This window comes from Sciurus vulgaris, assembly GCF_902686455.1.
Source record: "Sciurus vulgaris genome assembly, chromosome: 3".
NCBI classification, from domain to species: domain Eukaryota; kingdom Metazoa; phylum Chordata; class Mammalia; order Rodentia; family Sciuridae; genus Sciurus; species Sciurus vulgaris.
The window spans coordinates 67656581-67673017 of record NC_136463.1 but is presented as its reverse complement, the minus strand read 5'-3'; the positions used below and the strand labels follow the sequence as shown (position 1 = coordinate 67673017).

The window sequence follows — 16437 nt, the reverse complement described above, 5'->3', positions numbered from 1 at the left end:
AAATAAAAAGGGAGACATGTATTTTCTTATTTCTTTATTAAGCAGTTTACAAAATAATATAAGCTCAGCATAGTGTGCATATCTGTAATTCCAAATATTCTGGAAGAAGTATGATTGCAAGTTTAAGGCCAGCTTTAGCAATTTATTGAAACCCTGTCTCAAAATAAAAAGGGCTGGGATGTAGCTCAGCGGTACAGCACCCCTGGGTTCAATCCCCAGTACAACAACAACAACAATAAAAAAGTAGACCAGGGATGGTGGTGCATACCTGTAATCCCTGTTTCTGGTGGGCATGGGGTGCTGAAGCAGGGGAATTGCAAATTTGAGGCCACCCTCAGCAACTTAGTGAGACCCTGTCTCAAAATTAAAAGAGAAAAAAAGATGGGTATGTTGGTGTGCACACATATTCCCTACTACTTGGGAGGTTGGGGCAGAGGATCACCTGAGACTGCAAGTTCAAAGCCAGCCTGGGCAACACAGATAATTTTGACCTTCCTCAAAAAAAAAAAAAAAAAAAAAAAAAAAAAAAAAAAAAAAAAAGTTCCTGGTAAGATATTCTAGAATATATAGTGAAGAGTAAGTGTCCCTCCTACTCCTGGCCCAGCCTTCCTTGGGTGCCCCAACATGTCAGTTTCTTGGGTGGTTCTTCCAGAAATGATCTGTCTGTAAGAAGGTCTACATATGCAGAGGCAAGGGGGGGGGGGAGCACCTGGGGATATGAAATATATTTAAGACATGGCCTCTGCTCCTAAGAACCCACAACCTTCTCAGCCCCAAGCCAGGAGTGAGCAGCATTAAGCAGTGCATAGGAACCTGAATATGGTCACTCAGTCAAGGCCATTCAGACCATTCACAGCTAGGATTCAAGCCCCAATGAGCTCGAATGGGTTCATTCTACAAGCCGTCCACCCAACATCAGTAAAGGACATGTCAATCAGAAGTAGGACCAAGATGTAATTTCTAAACTCCCGTCTTCTGTGTAGTTTGAATACACATGCTTTAATCCTTCTGTCTCCAGAGTTCTTGTTTCTAGGCTTTTAAAGCTGGGACATATCTGAGTCTGGGTTTGTAACCAAGATAGGCAGGATGCAATAAAATGAACAGTTCATCAAGCTTCCTTGCTTGAACTATGGTTACTGAGAGTCATTACAGAAAGACAAATGAAACTCCATTAAACAGAAGCAGTGAGAAGAGTCTCTGGTGGAGAACAGAAGCGATGTTGAAATCCTGGCATCTTCTGATTTGGTGGCTCCACCTAAACAACGTGACAAATGAGCTCTAGGGAGGGGAGGGGACCTGCCTAAAGGCACTGAGTTGACATTGGCAAAATGAAGAGTCAGTAGGTGTTTCCTACTGTGACTCAGGACTCTTTCCCACAGCACTCTCCACTCTGACCCAGAGGGCAGAGGAGCTTACAGCGGCTCATCATGAGTCCCGGAGTACCCATCCTGAGGCCAGTACTCCTGATGGATTCTCTTGCTTCAAGTCAGCGGCTCAGTGACTGTGCACCTGTGACTGTGTACCTATCAAAATTCCTAGAGACAACCTGTAGGCACAGACTCTACAAACAAAGCAGAAACATAGCAACGTAAGTCGGTAGCTCACAGAACCAAATACAGGACCTGAGATCTAGGTTCTAAGGGGACATAGTAGGGGACAATGCCCCCATAGAACCATACCTACAATGAAACAGAGGTGTGTGCCCCAGCCAGCTGGCCTGCTCCTGCTGTGCTAGGAATTCAGATCAATTACACTTTCTGCCATCTGCTGGAGACATTCTTGGGAGACCCTACTGCCCACTCTCGGCCCCCACAGGACTTTCTGATTGCCCAGCCTTGTGGGGCACAGGCCCAGGATCCAATTGCAGAGTGGAGCCTGGGAAAGGGAAAATCAAACCTTTTTAGTTTCTCTAGTTGAAGATAGTTACCTCCTCCCCATAAACCATAAAATGGGGAGTCTCCAAACATAAGAAAAAGATTCAAATGCTGGGTGCCCAAAGTCAAGAAGGTCAACATTCTCCACCCACTGGCAGGGGACACAAGGAAGATAGGTGCTAGGGCTGGGGAGTGGGGGAGACGCCCTCGGCAGGCACAGGGACAGGCAGGTCTAACCAGTAAGTGCTTTTGACTTCATGGTGCAGGAACGTGTTGTATGAGGCAGCTCTGCACTGTCCCCCACCGCCACAGGCGTGAGTGCCAAATGAAAGTCATATGCTTGGGAAAATTGCAACACAGGAAGAGAAATTGAGAAATCCCAAGGAGAATGAAGCCTAAATATGTTTAGGGAGGAAGGGAAGGCTCTCCCAACCCTGGTTAAGAGAATCTGAGTGGGAGAAGAGGAGGGAGAGAGAGGTAACCTGTTTTAAGCACATACTTCCTAAGTACAAACCCCTGGACTTGCTGGCATGATATTCTTAATGTGGAGAAAGGACAACAGTGCCATCTTAATAACTGGGGGTTGGGAGAAGACTCCTTTTCCCTGTTTCATCCACGAGTGTCACACCTTCTTGGCCTCTGTCCCCTCTCCAGCCTCTCCTGGAAAGAGTAGGTGGTGGTCAGCTGGGGAGGACACTGGAAGCTTTCCTCTGGGTGGGACCTCTGCCTGCTGGCCAGCTGGGAGCACAAGAGTGAAAGGAAGCCAGCCCTGCAGGGAGTCCCAGGGGCATTTTAGCACAGCCTTTGGCCAGGCAGATGGGCCTAATTCTGGGTATTTTATCATTCATCTCTGCAGTGAAGGGTTTGAACCTAGAGCCTCCTGCATGCATGCTAGGCAAGAGCTCTACCACTGAGCTACACCCCAGCACTAATTCTGGGAATGGTGTAAGAAGTTGATGATTGCCTTCGTCATACCCTCCACCCTTGTCTTCAATGTAAAGGTATATATATATTTTTTTCCAGTGCTTAGGAGAAAACCCAGCACCTCATGTATACCAGGCCAGCATTCTACCACTGAGCCACATCCCCAGCCTGCTACGAAGGTGACTTTTGCAATCCACACCTGCTTTACTCCTATGTGTCTCAAAAGTTCAGAACTCAGACCAAGGAAGCTGGGTGTGGTGGTGCATGCCTGTAATCCCAGTGACTTGGGTGGCTGAGGCAGGAGAGTCACAGGTTCAAAGTCAGCCTGGGCAGCTTAGACCCTGTCTCAAATAAAAAATAAAAGGGACTGGGGATGCAGCTCAGGGTAGAGCATCCCCTCAGTTCAATCTCCAGTATCATGGGGGGAAAAAAAAGAATCTCTGAGAAAAAGGGAAGCTCATTATTAACTTAGTGACTTTAGGTAAGTTACTTACCCTCTTCGAGTTTGCATTTCATTATCTGTAAAACAGGAATAGGAATGAGTCCTCCCTCTCACCTCCCACTGGGTTGGAGGAGTAAATGAGTGAGGATCCAAAGCAGCTAGGGTAGTCTGAACAGTGCTTCTTCTCTTTCTTCTCACTGTTGTAGCTCCCCAGAGTCCATCACTGTCCTGGGAAAGTGCCTTCCTAGTTCCAGTCCTAGCTGTACTTCCTGGGCTAGAAATGGGAGGTTTCACCTCGAGGAAAGGGTTTATGTCCTGTCCAAAGGAGCCTCATGGTGGTGGTGGTGGGGTCTCTCTGGCTGCTTTTCAGGCCCTGTTGCTGTCACACTCTGAAAGACCTGTCAGGCCAGCCTGGGCTGTTTGCCTTCCCTGACGCTGACCTAGTTGGCAGGGACTATGGAGAAATACCAGGCCCAGGGCCTGGTGCATCCTCGGGATGTCACTGCAGAGAAAACACGACTTTGCTGGCTGGGTGGATTCTAGTCAACAGGAAGATAAACGGGTTAAAGCAAACGGGAGTGAGATTCCTGCCATGGAAACAGGAAGAAGGCTGGTTGCTGGAAACTGTTTTGGGTCAATTTATTTATTTTCTAAAACAGTGTTATTGATATGTAATTCACATACTATTGCAATTCACCTATTTAAGGTGGATAATTGAGAGACTGGGGATGTGGCTTAGTGGTACAGTATAAGCTTAGCATGTACTGGGCCCTGGGTTCAATCCCCTGCAAGAAGAAAACAGTGGAGTATCTAATAGATCTTCCTACATCCAGAGGTTGTGTGACCATCATCACAATCAATTTTTGAACATTTTCATCATTTAAAAAAGAAGTGCCATGCCCTGTAGCTGTGACCACTCCCGTTCCCAACTCCACCTTTTTTTTTTTTTTTTTTTTTTTGCAGTACTGCGGATGGAACCCGGGGTTTGTGCATGTTAGGCAGGGATTCTACACCTGAGCCACACCCAAGCACCTTTTAAAAATTTTATTTTGGGACAGGATCTTGTGAAGTTGCACATACTTACCATCCTCCATCCTCCTGCTTCGGCTTCCTAAATATCTAGGATTATAGGTGCGCCCACTGAGCCTGGTCCACTTTTTGGCCATTTTGAATAAGCGCAGAGAACATTCTTGTACAGGGTCTGTATGTGGACATATGTTTCATTTCTCTTGAGGACCTAGGAGTGGACTTGCTGGGTCACATGATAACTCCAAGTTTAACCTGCAGGACTATTCAAAGTGGCATCACTGTTGACCACTTCCACCCGCTCGGTATGAGGGTTTGGTTTCTCTACATCCCCCAGTTCTTGCTATCTGTCTTCTGGATCATAGCCAACCTAGAGGGTGTGAAGTGGGATCTCACTGTGGCTTTTTTGTTTTGTTTTGGTGCTGGGGATTGAACCCAGGGCCTTGTGCATGCCAGGCAAGCAACTCTACAAACTGAGCCATATCCCCAGCCCTCCTCACTGGTGGTTTGATTTGCATTTCCCTGATGATGTTTAATGTCTCCTCACATAATTATTTGTATATCCTCTTTGGAGAAATGTCTATTTAAGATTTTGCCCATTTTTAATTATTTGTCTATTATAAGTTTTTTTGGTATATATATATGTATGTGTGTGTATGTGTTCCTTCCTTCCTTCTTCCTTCCTTCCTTTCTCTTCTTTCTTTCTTTCTTCTTTCTTTATTTCTTTCTTTCTTTCTTTATTTCTTTTCTTTCTCTTCTTTTCTTTCTTTCCTTTCTTTCTTTCTTTCTTTCTTTCTTTCTTCTCTTTCTTTCTTTCTTTTTCTTTCTTTCTATGGTGGCAGTACTGGGAATTGAACCCAGGGACATTCTACCACTGAGCTATACTCTCCATCCTTTTTAGTTCTTTTTTTTTTTTAAGACAATATCTCACTAAGTTGCAAGGTTAACTCTTGAACGTGCAATCCTCTGCCCCCTGCCCTAATAGTGGGATTACAGATGTGCATTCTTTCTGTATTCTAGGAGTCTATTTTTTTTAAAAAATTTTATTCATTCTATTTTTTTTTTTTTTGAACACCAGGGATTGAAGGTAGGGGTACTTAACCACTGAGCCACATCACCAGCTTGTTTGTTTTGTTTGTTTTTTATTTTGAGATAGGGTCTCACTGAGTTGCTTAGGGCCTTGCTAGTTGCTGAGGCTGGCTTCGAACTCTCTATCCTCCTGTCTCAGCCTCAGAACCACTGGGATTATAGGCATGTACCACCCATACCCAGTAGGAGTCTTACCTTAATTTTTTTCAAAAAAAAATTTTTTTTTTAGATTTTTAAAAAAAGCTTTAATGGTTAATTTTTTAGACATTATATTTAACAGTGTGGGTATATCCAGATGAGCTAAGCACACTTTGACAAGCACACTATTGAATGTTATAAGTTTCTGTATTGAAATATGTAAAGACATTTGCAAACTAGTACCTAGGAATGAAGACATACATTTAAAAATATACACATTCTAGATTTGATAAGGTAAATGTAAACAGATGCTGTGACCTCCATCCAAACAGAAAACCCACAAGACTAATAAAAGAACCAACTGGCTCCCTATAGTATGAATGTGCAAAATTAAAGCATGGTAAACTGATATTTACATAAATATCAAACCCACAATTAGTTTATACATTGTCAATGACCTTCTAAGATGTGTCCACGAGCGGTTCCATGAATTTTTTTTCCCAATGGAGAAGGTTCTCAGAGGCCTAAACTCCAACACTTTAAAATGACACATAGAATAGTCCTTATCTGTTTGACCACTGCCTCAGTGAACAAGACATGATTTTAGATAAGCAGTCTATCATTTTTAAAACAAGTGGTTCTAAACATATCTTTAAATTCTAAGTAGAAAAAAAACACAGATGCTATTAGATTTACATTAAACTGGTTATCTCCATCTGATTTCCCAGTTCTCTTATGAGTTTATCTGTTTAATTTTACCTTAATTTTTTTTAAGGTTCTCCCCCCTCCTTTGTTAATTTTGGTAAAGTAGGCACATTTAAAAGGAAGTCTGTCAAAACAGCAGTACAGAAACCAATCCAAATTTGGGACCCTAGCAACCAGTTCCCCATCATTCATCTATGGGACTGTCAAATGGTAAATATTTCAATCATCTCTCTTAAAAAAAAATACCAACCTCTCTCGCACTGGGGAAAGCAAAATGGACTTTTGTTTCTTGTATAAAAACACTTAGCACTTCAGAAATTAAAAATGGCCTACTTACCCTACACTCTTCCTAAAATCTTGAGGACAAAGAATATATATTTAAGTTTCATCAAGACTCCTTTAGAGCCCCCCCAAATTTTTAAATTTTTTTACATTATTAATAGTGGCACTCAAAATAAAAAAATAAGATCTGTTAAAAAAAGATCTGTTAAACTGACTGTTCCTCTAGATTTGAGCCTGCTTGATTGAAAGCCAATATTATAAAACTGAAGGTGCCGTTTCTGATTTCACATCTAACCAGTCACTTAAAATTACGTGTCGCACGTTTGTTTCATAAATCACGGTCTTTGATTCTTCTAAACAAATGAATACAAACTTGAAACATATCCTAATTTAAACTAATAAGCTTTGGGCCCTGCTTTTTAAATTTTAAGGCATGTGTGTTTCTGTACTGTAACAACATTATACAAATTTACATTTACAATCACATGCATGATCTACAGTTTAAAAAAAAAGTTTGGATTACAGTGTGTTTTAAATTGTGAATCACAATTCAGCACCTATCATGTTATAACTAATAAGGCAACAGCAGTGTGGACTACTACGGTAACACTCTCTTTTCCACAGTCTAGCGCGGGGGGTCTCCAAGAGCCCGGAAATGTGAGAAATCTTATGCCTACTTGTATAATTGGTATACGTATTCTAGGGGTTTTGAACTGATGAAGGGGGTCCTACATGAATCACACTATTGTAGGCCGGACTAGTTAAGCAGCTGTTAACGAGCGTCCGGCACAATTCATTGTGCTTACAACCACATGGCGTGTCTGGAGGTGTTCGACTCTGCCACTTCAATCCTTCTGTTGCTTCCTTGGCTTCACACTGTTTTCCAGGGAAGAAAAGCTGTTGGTGTGTCCGTTCACAGCAGTCACAGACCCGTTCTGGTGGTCCTTCAGGTGGTCTTTCCTCCGAGAGGCTCCCTTCTTGTTGTAAGTCTCAATGTAAAAGTTTGTGAAGAGAGCAATCAGGGAAATCATGTATGCGATCTGGAAATACAACCAACCAAGAGGGAACGAACATGGCCAGATGACCCAGGAGCTGGTCTGAATGATTGTCAGCACAAACTGAACCAGCTGTCCCTGAGTGATGCACTTCTTCCACCAGAGGTATGGGCGCATGGAGCGGACAGATGACAAGCCGTAGTACGAGTACATGAGGACATGGATGAAGCTGTTAAGTGTGGCACCAAAATAAGAGTGGCCACATGGTACCCAGTTCATCACAACCACCAGATGTTGAACATGGTGGCATGGTGGTAGACGTGCAGGATCATGATCTGGTGGTTGTTCTTACGCAGGATGAAGAAAAATGTGTCCATGAATTCCATAAGTTTAGAGAAGTAATACCAGCAAAGAACGCGGATGATCTTCCCGCACTGCGTGTGCCCTGACAAAAGAAGTTGTAGCTGCCTTGCCAAACACCTGTCGCCAACTCACAGAACATATAAAGAGAAAGCAACGTGAGGCCAAGGTTATACACCACTAAAATTCCCCAGCAAGAGAATGGCTGTTTATTCTTCATGTATTTTGGTCCCAATCATACAATTAGTAAATAAATGACAGAGCAGACAAAAGTAGGTATGTAATGTCCAGAAAGAAACCATCCTTTTACTCTGGTATCTCGGGGGTCCAGCAAGGCCTTGAAATAGGTGCTGAGTGATGCATCAAAATGTTCCATTCTAAAAACCTCTTGGCCTGAGGGACAGCAGCAGCTTTGAGAAGCAGCAAGGCGGCGGCAGGAGAGCCTGTGGCCAGCTGAAGCAGAGGAGGATGTAGGAGGGAGGCACCAGTAGCAAGGATCCGCCGCCCAAAAATTTTTTAAAAAATAGTTTTTAGTTGTCAATGGATCTTTTATTTGTTTACTTATATGCCTGTGCTGAGGATCAAACCCAGGGCCTCACACATGCCAAGCAAGTGCTCTACCACTGAGCCACAACTCCAACCCTCAAAATTGTTGTTTAGAGCAGTCATATGTTGAATCCCAAAGATCACAGATACATGAGTTTATCAGGAAGCAAAATAGTTTGCAAGCTAATATTACATCATGGGGGTCCTAGAAACCCTTGAATCTAGGAAGTCTGGCAAGCAACTATAAGGATCTCTTTAATTTTGGTCAAAATATCTCCTTAGTTTGTTTCTGTGCTTTTCTTGAAACAAAAGCACCTTACCACCTCATATCTACACCCTGGGGAAACTGAGTCCAGAGCAGAGGCTAAGGTGCAGTGGCCACCTTGGCCCCAAGAAGGCTTTCGTTATGCTTTCTTCTCATTTCATTTCAATAAATGTTTAATGAGGCCTGCCCCTATGGCATGGATAGAGATTTAAAGGGGAATAAATCACAGAGACATAAAAACACAAACAAATGACTCTTAGTTCCAAGTAAGCAGGCATGTGGTTAAAGCATGCTAGAGTGTGGAGAAAGAGGTGGTCCATTTTGTTAAGGGAGGGCAATGGTGAGAAGGGCTGGCTATTGGGCATCATGGTCAAGTTTATGGAGAAGATACTACTTAGCTGGTCTTAAAGAATGAGTATGAGCTTACTGTGAAAACAAGGATAATAAACCACATGCAAACTCACAGAGGCTTATGCAGAGAATGGTAAGATTCTACTGTGCTTTTTTGTTTGGTACTGGGGGCTGAACCCAGGGGCACTTTACCACTGAGCCACATCCCCAGCTCTTTTATTTTTTATTTTGAGACAGGGTCTCACTAAGTTGTTTAGAGTCTCACTAAATTGCTGAGTCTGGCTTTGAACTTGGGACTTCTGCCTCAGCCTTCCGACCCGCTAGGATTATGGGAGTGTGCCACTGTGCTGGTCTCCTACTGGGCTTTTATAATAAGTGGATTCAAATGAATCAGTAAGTTCCCACAGGACAGTGGGATTGAATCCAGGACCTCATTCATGCAAAGCAAGCACTGTACCCCTGAGCTATACCCCTGTCTCCAGCCCACTTTAGATTCAGTGTAGATATTTTGATTATTAGGACAAGTTTAGGGCATGATGTTTGCCCTAAACAGGAGGCTGCTGATTGAGTTCAGTCCACTTCCTCAGTTCTCAAGGTCCACATTGGGCTGGAGCAGCCTATACACAGGCTCGCCCACAGATGGTGTCTAATTCTACTTCCTGGGAATTGCCAGCAAGAAAGATTGGGTAGCTGGGAAAAAGGTGGGGATAAGCACCAAAAAGAGGATTGGTACACGTAGGAGGGAGGAGACTCAGAAGATGTGCTCTGTTTATTCTACACTTCTGTTTGTCCTTCCATTTTACCTAGTGTTTACAAACGTGTAATGAGTAACTAAATGAATGACGTCAAAAGCCCAACCTTTGGTGTAAAACTGGTACTCTTCTTCAGTCCCTAAGTGCCAAAATACATCCCATTGCCCCTGGACCCTTGTCCTCTGGAAGCTGGAATGGAGGCCAATGGCAGTTTTCCTAGAAGCTCCAGGCAAGCTGCCAGTTCTTTGTGAGATTAATCCCTGATGCCCTTTGTGGGTTTGACCTGATGCCCTACGCGTGTGGGAGCATAATGTGTCAGACAGGAAGCAAGGCACTGAGAGCCCAACTCAAAATAGCTTGAACAATAATGAAGAGTGTCATGTCACATAGCAAGGATTCTGGAGGTCAGGTGGTTCCAGAATTGGTTAATTTACCAACACAATTGGGTCATGAGGGCTCAGGGTTTTACATTCTCATCTTTGGTGTACTGGCTATTAAGCTTTTTGATCTTTGCCAGGTAAAAATTGGTATGTAATAAACAAGAGACAAGCTTCTTGACATCTTGGGAAAGTAACTAGTAGATGTGGAGGCAGAGAAGATATGCTGGGTACAGTGGCCATGCCTGTAATTCCAGTGACTCACGAGGCTAGAGCAGGTAGATAGCAAATTTGAGGCCAATCTCCATTATTTAGCGAGGGCCTAAGCAACTTAATGAGACCCTGTCTCAAATAAACAATAAAAAGGGCCATGGAAGTGGCTCAGTGTTTAAGCACCCCTGGGTTTAATCCCCAGTACAAAAAAAAAAAAAAAAAAAAAAAAAAAAAAAAGAAAGAAAGAAAGAAATAAGAGAAGAAAATACCCTGACTTCTGTCGCCCCAGAAAACAACCTATCAAATCAACTCTTGGAATCTCTAAGTAGATAGGATTGAAAAATTGAAAGTAGTGCCAGCATGGTGGTGCACACCTGTAATGCCAGTTACTCAAGAGGCTGAGGCAGGAAGATCAGAGGTTTGAGGCCAGCCTGGGCAACTTGGGAGACCCTGTTTCAAATCAACTGCCCCCCCATGCAAAAAAAAAAAAAAAAAAAAAAAAAAAGAAGAAGAAGAAGAAAGAAAGAAAAGAAACAATAAAAGAGCAAAAAATTATCTTTGACTTTGTCAGATACAAGATTTAAAAAAAAATTAAAAAGGAGTGGGGATGTAGTTCAGTGGCAGACACTTGCCTAGCATGCACAAGGCTGTGGGTTCAATCCTTAGCATGGACACACATGTGCACACATGCATCATCTCCAAATAAAAAATAACAACCAAAAAATTTATTATCTTGCTGCCCAAAACAAATCCCTCTACCCCCGCCCCCCCAAGAATCCAAGTCAACTGAGCATGGAAAGTTTAAGGAAGGGAATTTCCCTCGTCCTGCCAGGAATAGAAATGCTTGCGATCTCTAAACCTGACCTAACACAGTCACCCTCGGTACAAACTTCCTTTGTTTCAATTTCCATTAAAAGAGGAGGGCATTAGGGATTTTCTAGACCACAGCTGTCCCAGTAGAAAATTTTCTGTGATGCTGATGCTGAACATGTTCTATATCTGGGCAGTCAAATATAGTAGCTACTCTGGTGACTACTGGGTACTTGAAATGTGGCTAATGTGGCTGAGAAAATGATTTATTTATTTATTTATTTATTTATTTATTTATTTTTGTTTTTGTTTTTTTGGTGATGGGGAATTGAACCCAGAAAGAGGGACACTTTACCACTGAGCCACATCCTCAGTCCTTTTTATTTTTTTATTTTAAGGCAAGGTCTTGCTAAATTGCTGAGGCTGGCCTCCAATTGTAATCCTCCTGCCTCAGCCTCCTGAGTTGCTAGGATTACAGGTATAGGCCATCATGCTTGACTGAATGCTTACTAAATATTACTTAGTTTAAATTTAAATATCCACATGTGACTAGTGGCTCCAACAGTGGATGGAGCAGTGCTTGCTCTGTGTTTTCTTTTGCTGGGAGAGATGCCAGGCCTTATTGGCTCAGGATCACCATGACATCAACCTCTGTACACAACTGAGGTTGTTGTTGATAAACAATAGAACTGTACAGCTTTGGCCTTTTATAAAAACAAATAAAATGATATGAGCACAGGATGCTTCCCTCACTGTTCTACTGTTTTCTCAAGTACGATCCCATGTCTGTGGCACCCCCAGGCTGTCTGTATGAATGAAAACTAAGTGTTGAGTTGAGAAAAAATAAAGACAATTGATATACAAATGACCATAAGTTAGACACCTTTCCAATTGTTCTCTTTGACTTCTTTTTCTTGTTTTGCAATGACTAGAATTTTAAGACCAATGCTAAATAGGGTGGTGGTGATGATTTGAGTCTGTTAGTGGGAATACCCTAAGTATTAGCCATTAAGGAAGCTACTAGTTTTGGAAAGTGAATGATGTCAAAAGAGTAACCATCTAATTCTTCCTCTTCTTCTTCTTCTTCTTTTTTTTTTTTTTTTCTTTTCTGCAGTGCTGGGGATCAAATCCAGGGCTGTACATGCCAGTGTACATGCCAGTCAAGCTCTCTACCGCTGAGCTACATCCCTGTCCCCAGCCCTTAATTTTTTTTTGGTACCAGGGATTGAACCCAGCAATGCTTAACTACTGAGCCACATCCCTGTCCCTCCCTGCCCTTTTAAAAATATTTTATTTAAAGATAGGGTCTCATTAAGTTGCTTAGGGCCTCGCTAAGTTGCTGAGGCTGGCTCTGAACTTGCTACCCTCCTGCCTCAGGCCCCTGAGCTGCTGGGATTACAGATGTGAGCCACCCTACTCTGCACTTAATTCTTAATATAATTGTTTGTTTTAAATATCAGGAATGGTTGTCAGGATAGGTTTAAATATTGAAGTCTTTGTTATTGATTTGGCCAGGAATGCCCTTTAAGTCTACACACATGCTTTTTTTTTTTTTTTCTCCTTTCAATTTAGGAGTTTCTGTGTTTACATTCCCCATTATTAGATCTAGCTCAATGTTCTCGTTTTGTTCTCAGCAACATCTTTAACTTTCCTTTTTTATTTTCCTTCTCTGTTTTCTGTATTTATCATCTTTTCTCTCATTATTTTGAACTCAGCCTCTTCCTATGTCTTTTAGGAACTTCTCCTTTTCCTATGTACACTGTGACCTTCATAGTGTGGTTCGGTTTGCTCTTGGTTTGGAAGCCTAGAGACTATTGCTTCTCATTTATTTTTGAATTCCATTGCACTGGGGCTGGGGGCGTAGCTCATCTCGGCATGCTCAAGGTCCTGGGTTTCATCCCCAGTACTAAAATCGTAGTCCCTGGTACTGTTCGAGTATTGTCACAGTACTTTCTTATTAAATTCCCTTTTTGAAAAAAGGGGCCAGCCTCCACTTCTCCTTCAGTCATCTTTTCATCTGAGGCTACTGAGCGAGGTCGTCATTTTTTAATTACTGTTTCACAGAGTTCAGGTTTTCATTTTGATAAGAAAATGAAATTCATCATCTAAAATTAACTTTAGAAAAAAATTAATAATAAAATTAACTTTAGGTTTCTCCTCTGTCATGCCAATCGACCTGTCTGTGGAGCTCGAGATGGCCTTGGGTCAACTTGTCATTATAGGTCCTAGAGGAAGTTTAATGTCTGTGGGTTCCTAGTGTTCAATGATTGCTCCAATTTCTTTTTGTTGTTGTTGTTTTATCTTTGGTACTGGGGATTGAATCTGGGAGTGCTTTGCCCCTGAGCCATTATTTTTTAATTTAAGACAAGGTCACACTGAGTTACTTAGGGCCTCACCAAGTTACTGAGGCTGGCCCTGAACTTGCTATCCTCCTGTCTCAGCCTCCCGAGCCACTGGGATTACAGGCATATGCCATAGCACTCCACTCCAATTTCTCTTATCCCTGCTCACTTAGAGCTCATTTCTTTATTTTCCCTCATGCTTATTCTCCTCCCTGTCTAGATCCTACTTTCTCCCAGGGGTTCTGGAACTTCTAGTCCTTCCTCTCTCCTTATTGCGTCCCCTCTGGTCTGCTCCAGCCCCTCCCAATTCTGGCTCATCACTTATCTCTGGGTCTCTTTGTTCACCAGACCATTTGACCATGCCTAGAAGATGTCATCCTCAAAGCCAATCATGCTCGTCAAGACATGTTCTTAAACAAGAATGTTTCACTTTCCATGGGAAATTAAATATTCAGCTCAGAAAGTTATATTTTTCTTCCTCAGTACACTGTAGTTCACCTTATTTCATGGCATGATTTTTCTCTTGAGTACTATAGTCTCTTCCTCTTATGATACAGACTATTTTCATGGTATTCATGTGTGTGTGTGTGTGTGTGTGTGGTTGTGTGTGTATGTTTTCTTATCTGTTCACCTTTGAAAACTGACAGATTTATCTAAACTTTCCATATGCCCTGAAAGGCAAAATGGTTCTCTCAGAATCCTATCGCCAGATGCTGCTATGATGTTCTTTACTGACCTTAATTTGAAAGACCCCACCCCCACCCCCACTGGGATTGAGCCCAGTGCCTCACACATGCTAGCGAGTGCTCTACCACTGAGCTGCATCCTTATCTCTTTTTTATATTTTATTTATTTAGAGACAGGGTCTTGCTAAGTTGCTTAGGGCCTTACTAAGTTACTGAGGCTGGCTTTGAACCTACGATCCTCCTGCCTCAGCCTCCAGAGCTGCTGGAATTACAGGCATGCAACACCATGCCAGATTTGAAGCTTGTTTGGATTCCCTAGAGGAAGGGGAGAAGGAAGGGCTTCAGGGATAAAAGGTGATGGGCAGAAACTGATTTAAGGTTTGGTGATACTCCTGGCCCAGCTTTCTCTGACCCTGCAGCACCTGGCCTGGGGCTCAAGGTCCTAGATAGCTCTGCCTGTTGCTCATCCCCACAACCTGACTTTCTCTATTGGATAACCCCTGGTAACCTTGGGCCTTACCGACAACATTCTTAAAGATAAAAGGAATTGCAAGTGATGCGACAGACTCAGTACTTATTTATTTATTTATTTTTCCTGAGACATGGACTTGCTATGTTGCTCAGGCTGGTCTCAAACTCCTGGACTCAAGTGATCCTCCTCCTGCCTCAACCTCCCAAGTGCTGGGACAACAGGTATGTGGTATCATGTTGACTTCTGCTACAGCTGTAGTACTGTAGAAATTTCTTAGTGTTTCTGAAATGCACATGATATTCTTTTCCAGTTGTACCATGATAATTGTTTTACTTATTTAATTCCTTTCAATCCAGAACTGAGGGTGTGGGGTAGGATGGGATTAGATGTTAGCAATCATCATCTTATCCAAACATATCAATAACTTCTTACTCTTTTTTTTTTTTTTTTTCTTTTCTTTTCTTTTCTGACTTAGAGAAAAATTCTTTAGATTTTAACCAGATATCCATAACGTTTTGAGTTTGGAACATTCTAGAGAAAGGGTCTACACAAATGTACCCATAGTCCTGCTTGAACAGACATGGAGACCGGGCAGCACTGCCTCTATTTTGTTAGGATGATCTTTGGATTTCTTTCCTCCTATTCTATTGGGGGTAGTGGGGGGAGGAGATCAGCTTAGAGAATTCTGAACACTTCCCAAAAATAACACCCAACTGAAAATTCCTTTTGCTATAGTGTTCTCAGGAAGCGCCAGCAAGCCTTTCCATTTCCTAGCAGATCCCTGGAAGGTCAAAAGAACAGGGAATGTTTGTAAGGGCATCTCATGTGCTTTTGTTCTCACCAGCCCTTGGATCCCCTGGGAATACAAGACTCTTATAAACAAAATAATCTCAGGAGTGGAAGAAACAGCAGGCACCTTTTAGATAGGATGCACTACGGCTAGAACATTGCCCAGAGGTCGGCTGTGCACCCAGTTGCAGTTCTGAACTTGTAAAAGCTCCATCTGTTTGATAACCAAAATCCAGGGGGCATGGGACTGACGGCTCCCAGTAAACTTGAGTGGCATTTGGCAGAAGATATAGAGACGGTGAGCTTCCATTTGATGAGAAAAATGCCTCAAATCAGACAAGCCCAGGATGCAGTTCATCTATGGTTATGGACAAAGGCACCAAGGGGTTCCAGAATTCCACACTGCCACAGACATCAAGGTGGATTTAGTTCATCTAATGAGGTTTTATGATCCTCTCCAACACCTTCACTTAACCTCTGTATGTCCCGGCTCCTTGACTGATCCCTCCCTGGTCTGACCTTATCTACAGAACACAGTTTTTTACTTCCTTATGTGAATTTGTTAAAGTTGGATTTGTGAGCTCTGGTCATTTCTGTTCCTTGTTATTGCTCAATTTGGATAGAACACTGGGGGTATAGGGTGTGTGTGTGTGTGTGTGAGAGAGAGAGAGAGAGAGAGAGAGAGAGAGAGAGAGAGAGAGAGAGAGAGAGAAACACAAGATCCAAGTTACCTCAACCAAAAAAGCCCTCAAAAGAGAGTATTTTTTTTATTTTAATGAACATTTTAATGTTATGTATAACAGAACATTATGAATACAATGGAAACAAAGTTTTATCAATTTAATAAAAAATTTTTAACATAAAGTGGGGAGGTAATAATCTGATGCCTATATTATAGTATTTATTTTAAAAAATATTCTCAGCTTGAGGTTGAAACATTTAATTTTGCATGCCAAACTCTAGAATCATGATTTTCATGTGAGCTTAATGCAGAATTAC

General features: G+C 42.3%; 1 long non-coding RNA gene and 1 pseudogene across 4 annotated transcripts; both read right to left on the bottom strand.

Moving 5' to 3' along the window:
- Window positions 1-537: 537 nt before the first annotated feature.
- Window positions 538-3706, bottom strand: LOC306656795. Of its 3 annotated transcripts, none has more exons than XR_013762643.1 (4): window positions 3293-3706; window positions 2998-3139; window positions 1680-2534; window positions 538-1546 (listed from the first exon to the last, which is right to left on the bottom strand). It is a non-coding gene; the product is annotated as an uncharacterized lncRNA (long non-coding RNA). The 3 variants fall into 3 exon arrangements; XR_013762645.1 differs by lacking the exon at window positions 2998-3139 and having other exon boundaries at window positions 1680-1875; window positions 2389-2534; XR_013762644.1 differs by lacking the exon at window positions 2998-3139.
- A 2662-nt stretch (window positions 3707-6368) lies between these two features.
- Window positions 6369-8334, bottom strand: LOC306656572 (very long chain fatty acid elongase 5-like; annotated as a pseudogene). The gene has a single exon. The product of its transcript is annotated as a very long chain fatty acid elongase 5-like (transcript).
- Window positions 8335-16437: the final 8103 nt, after the last annotated feature.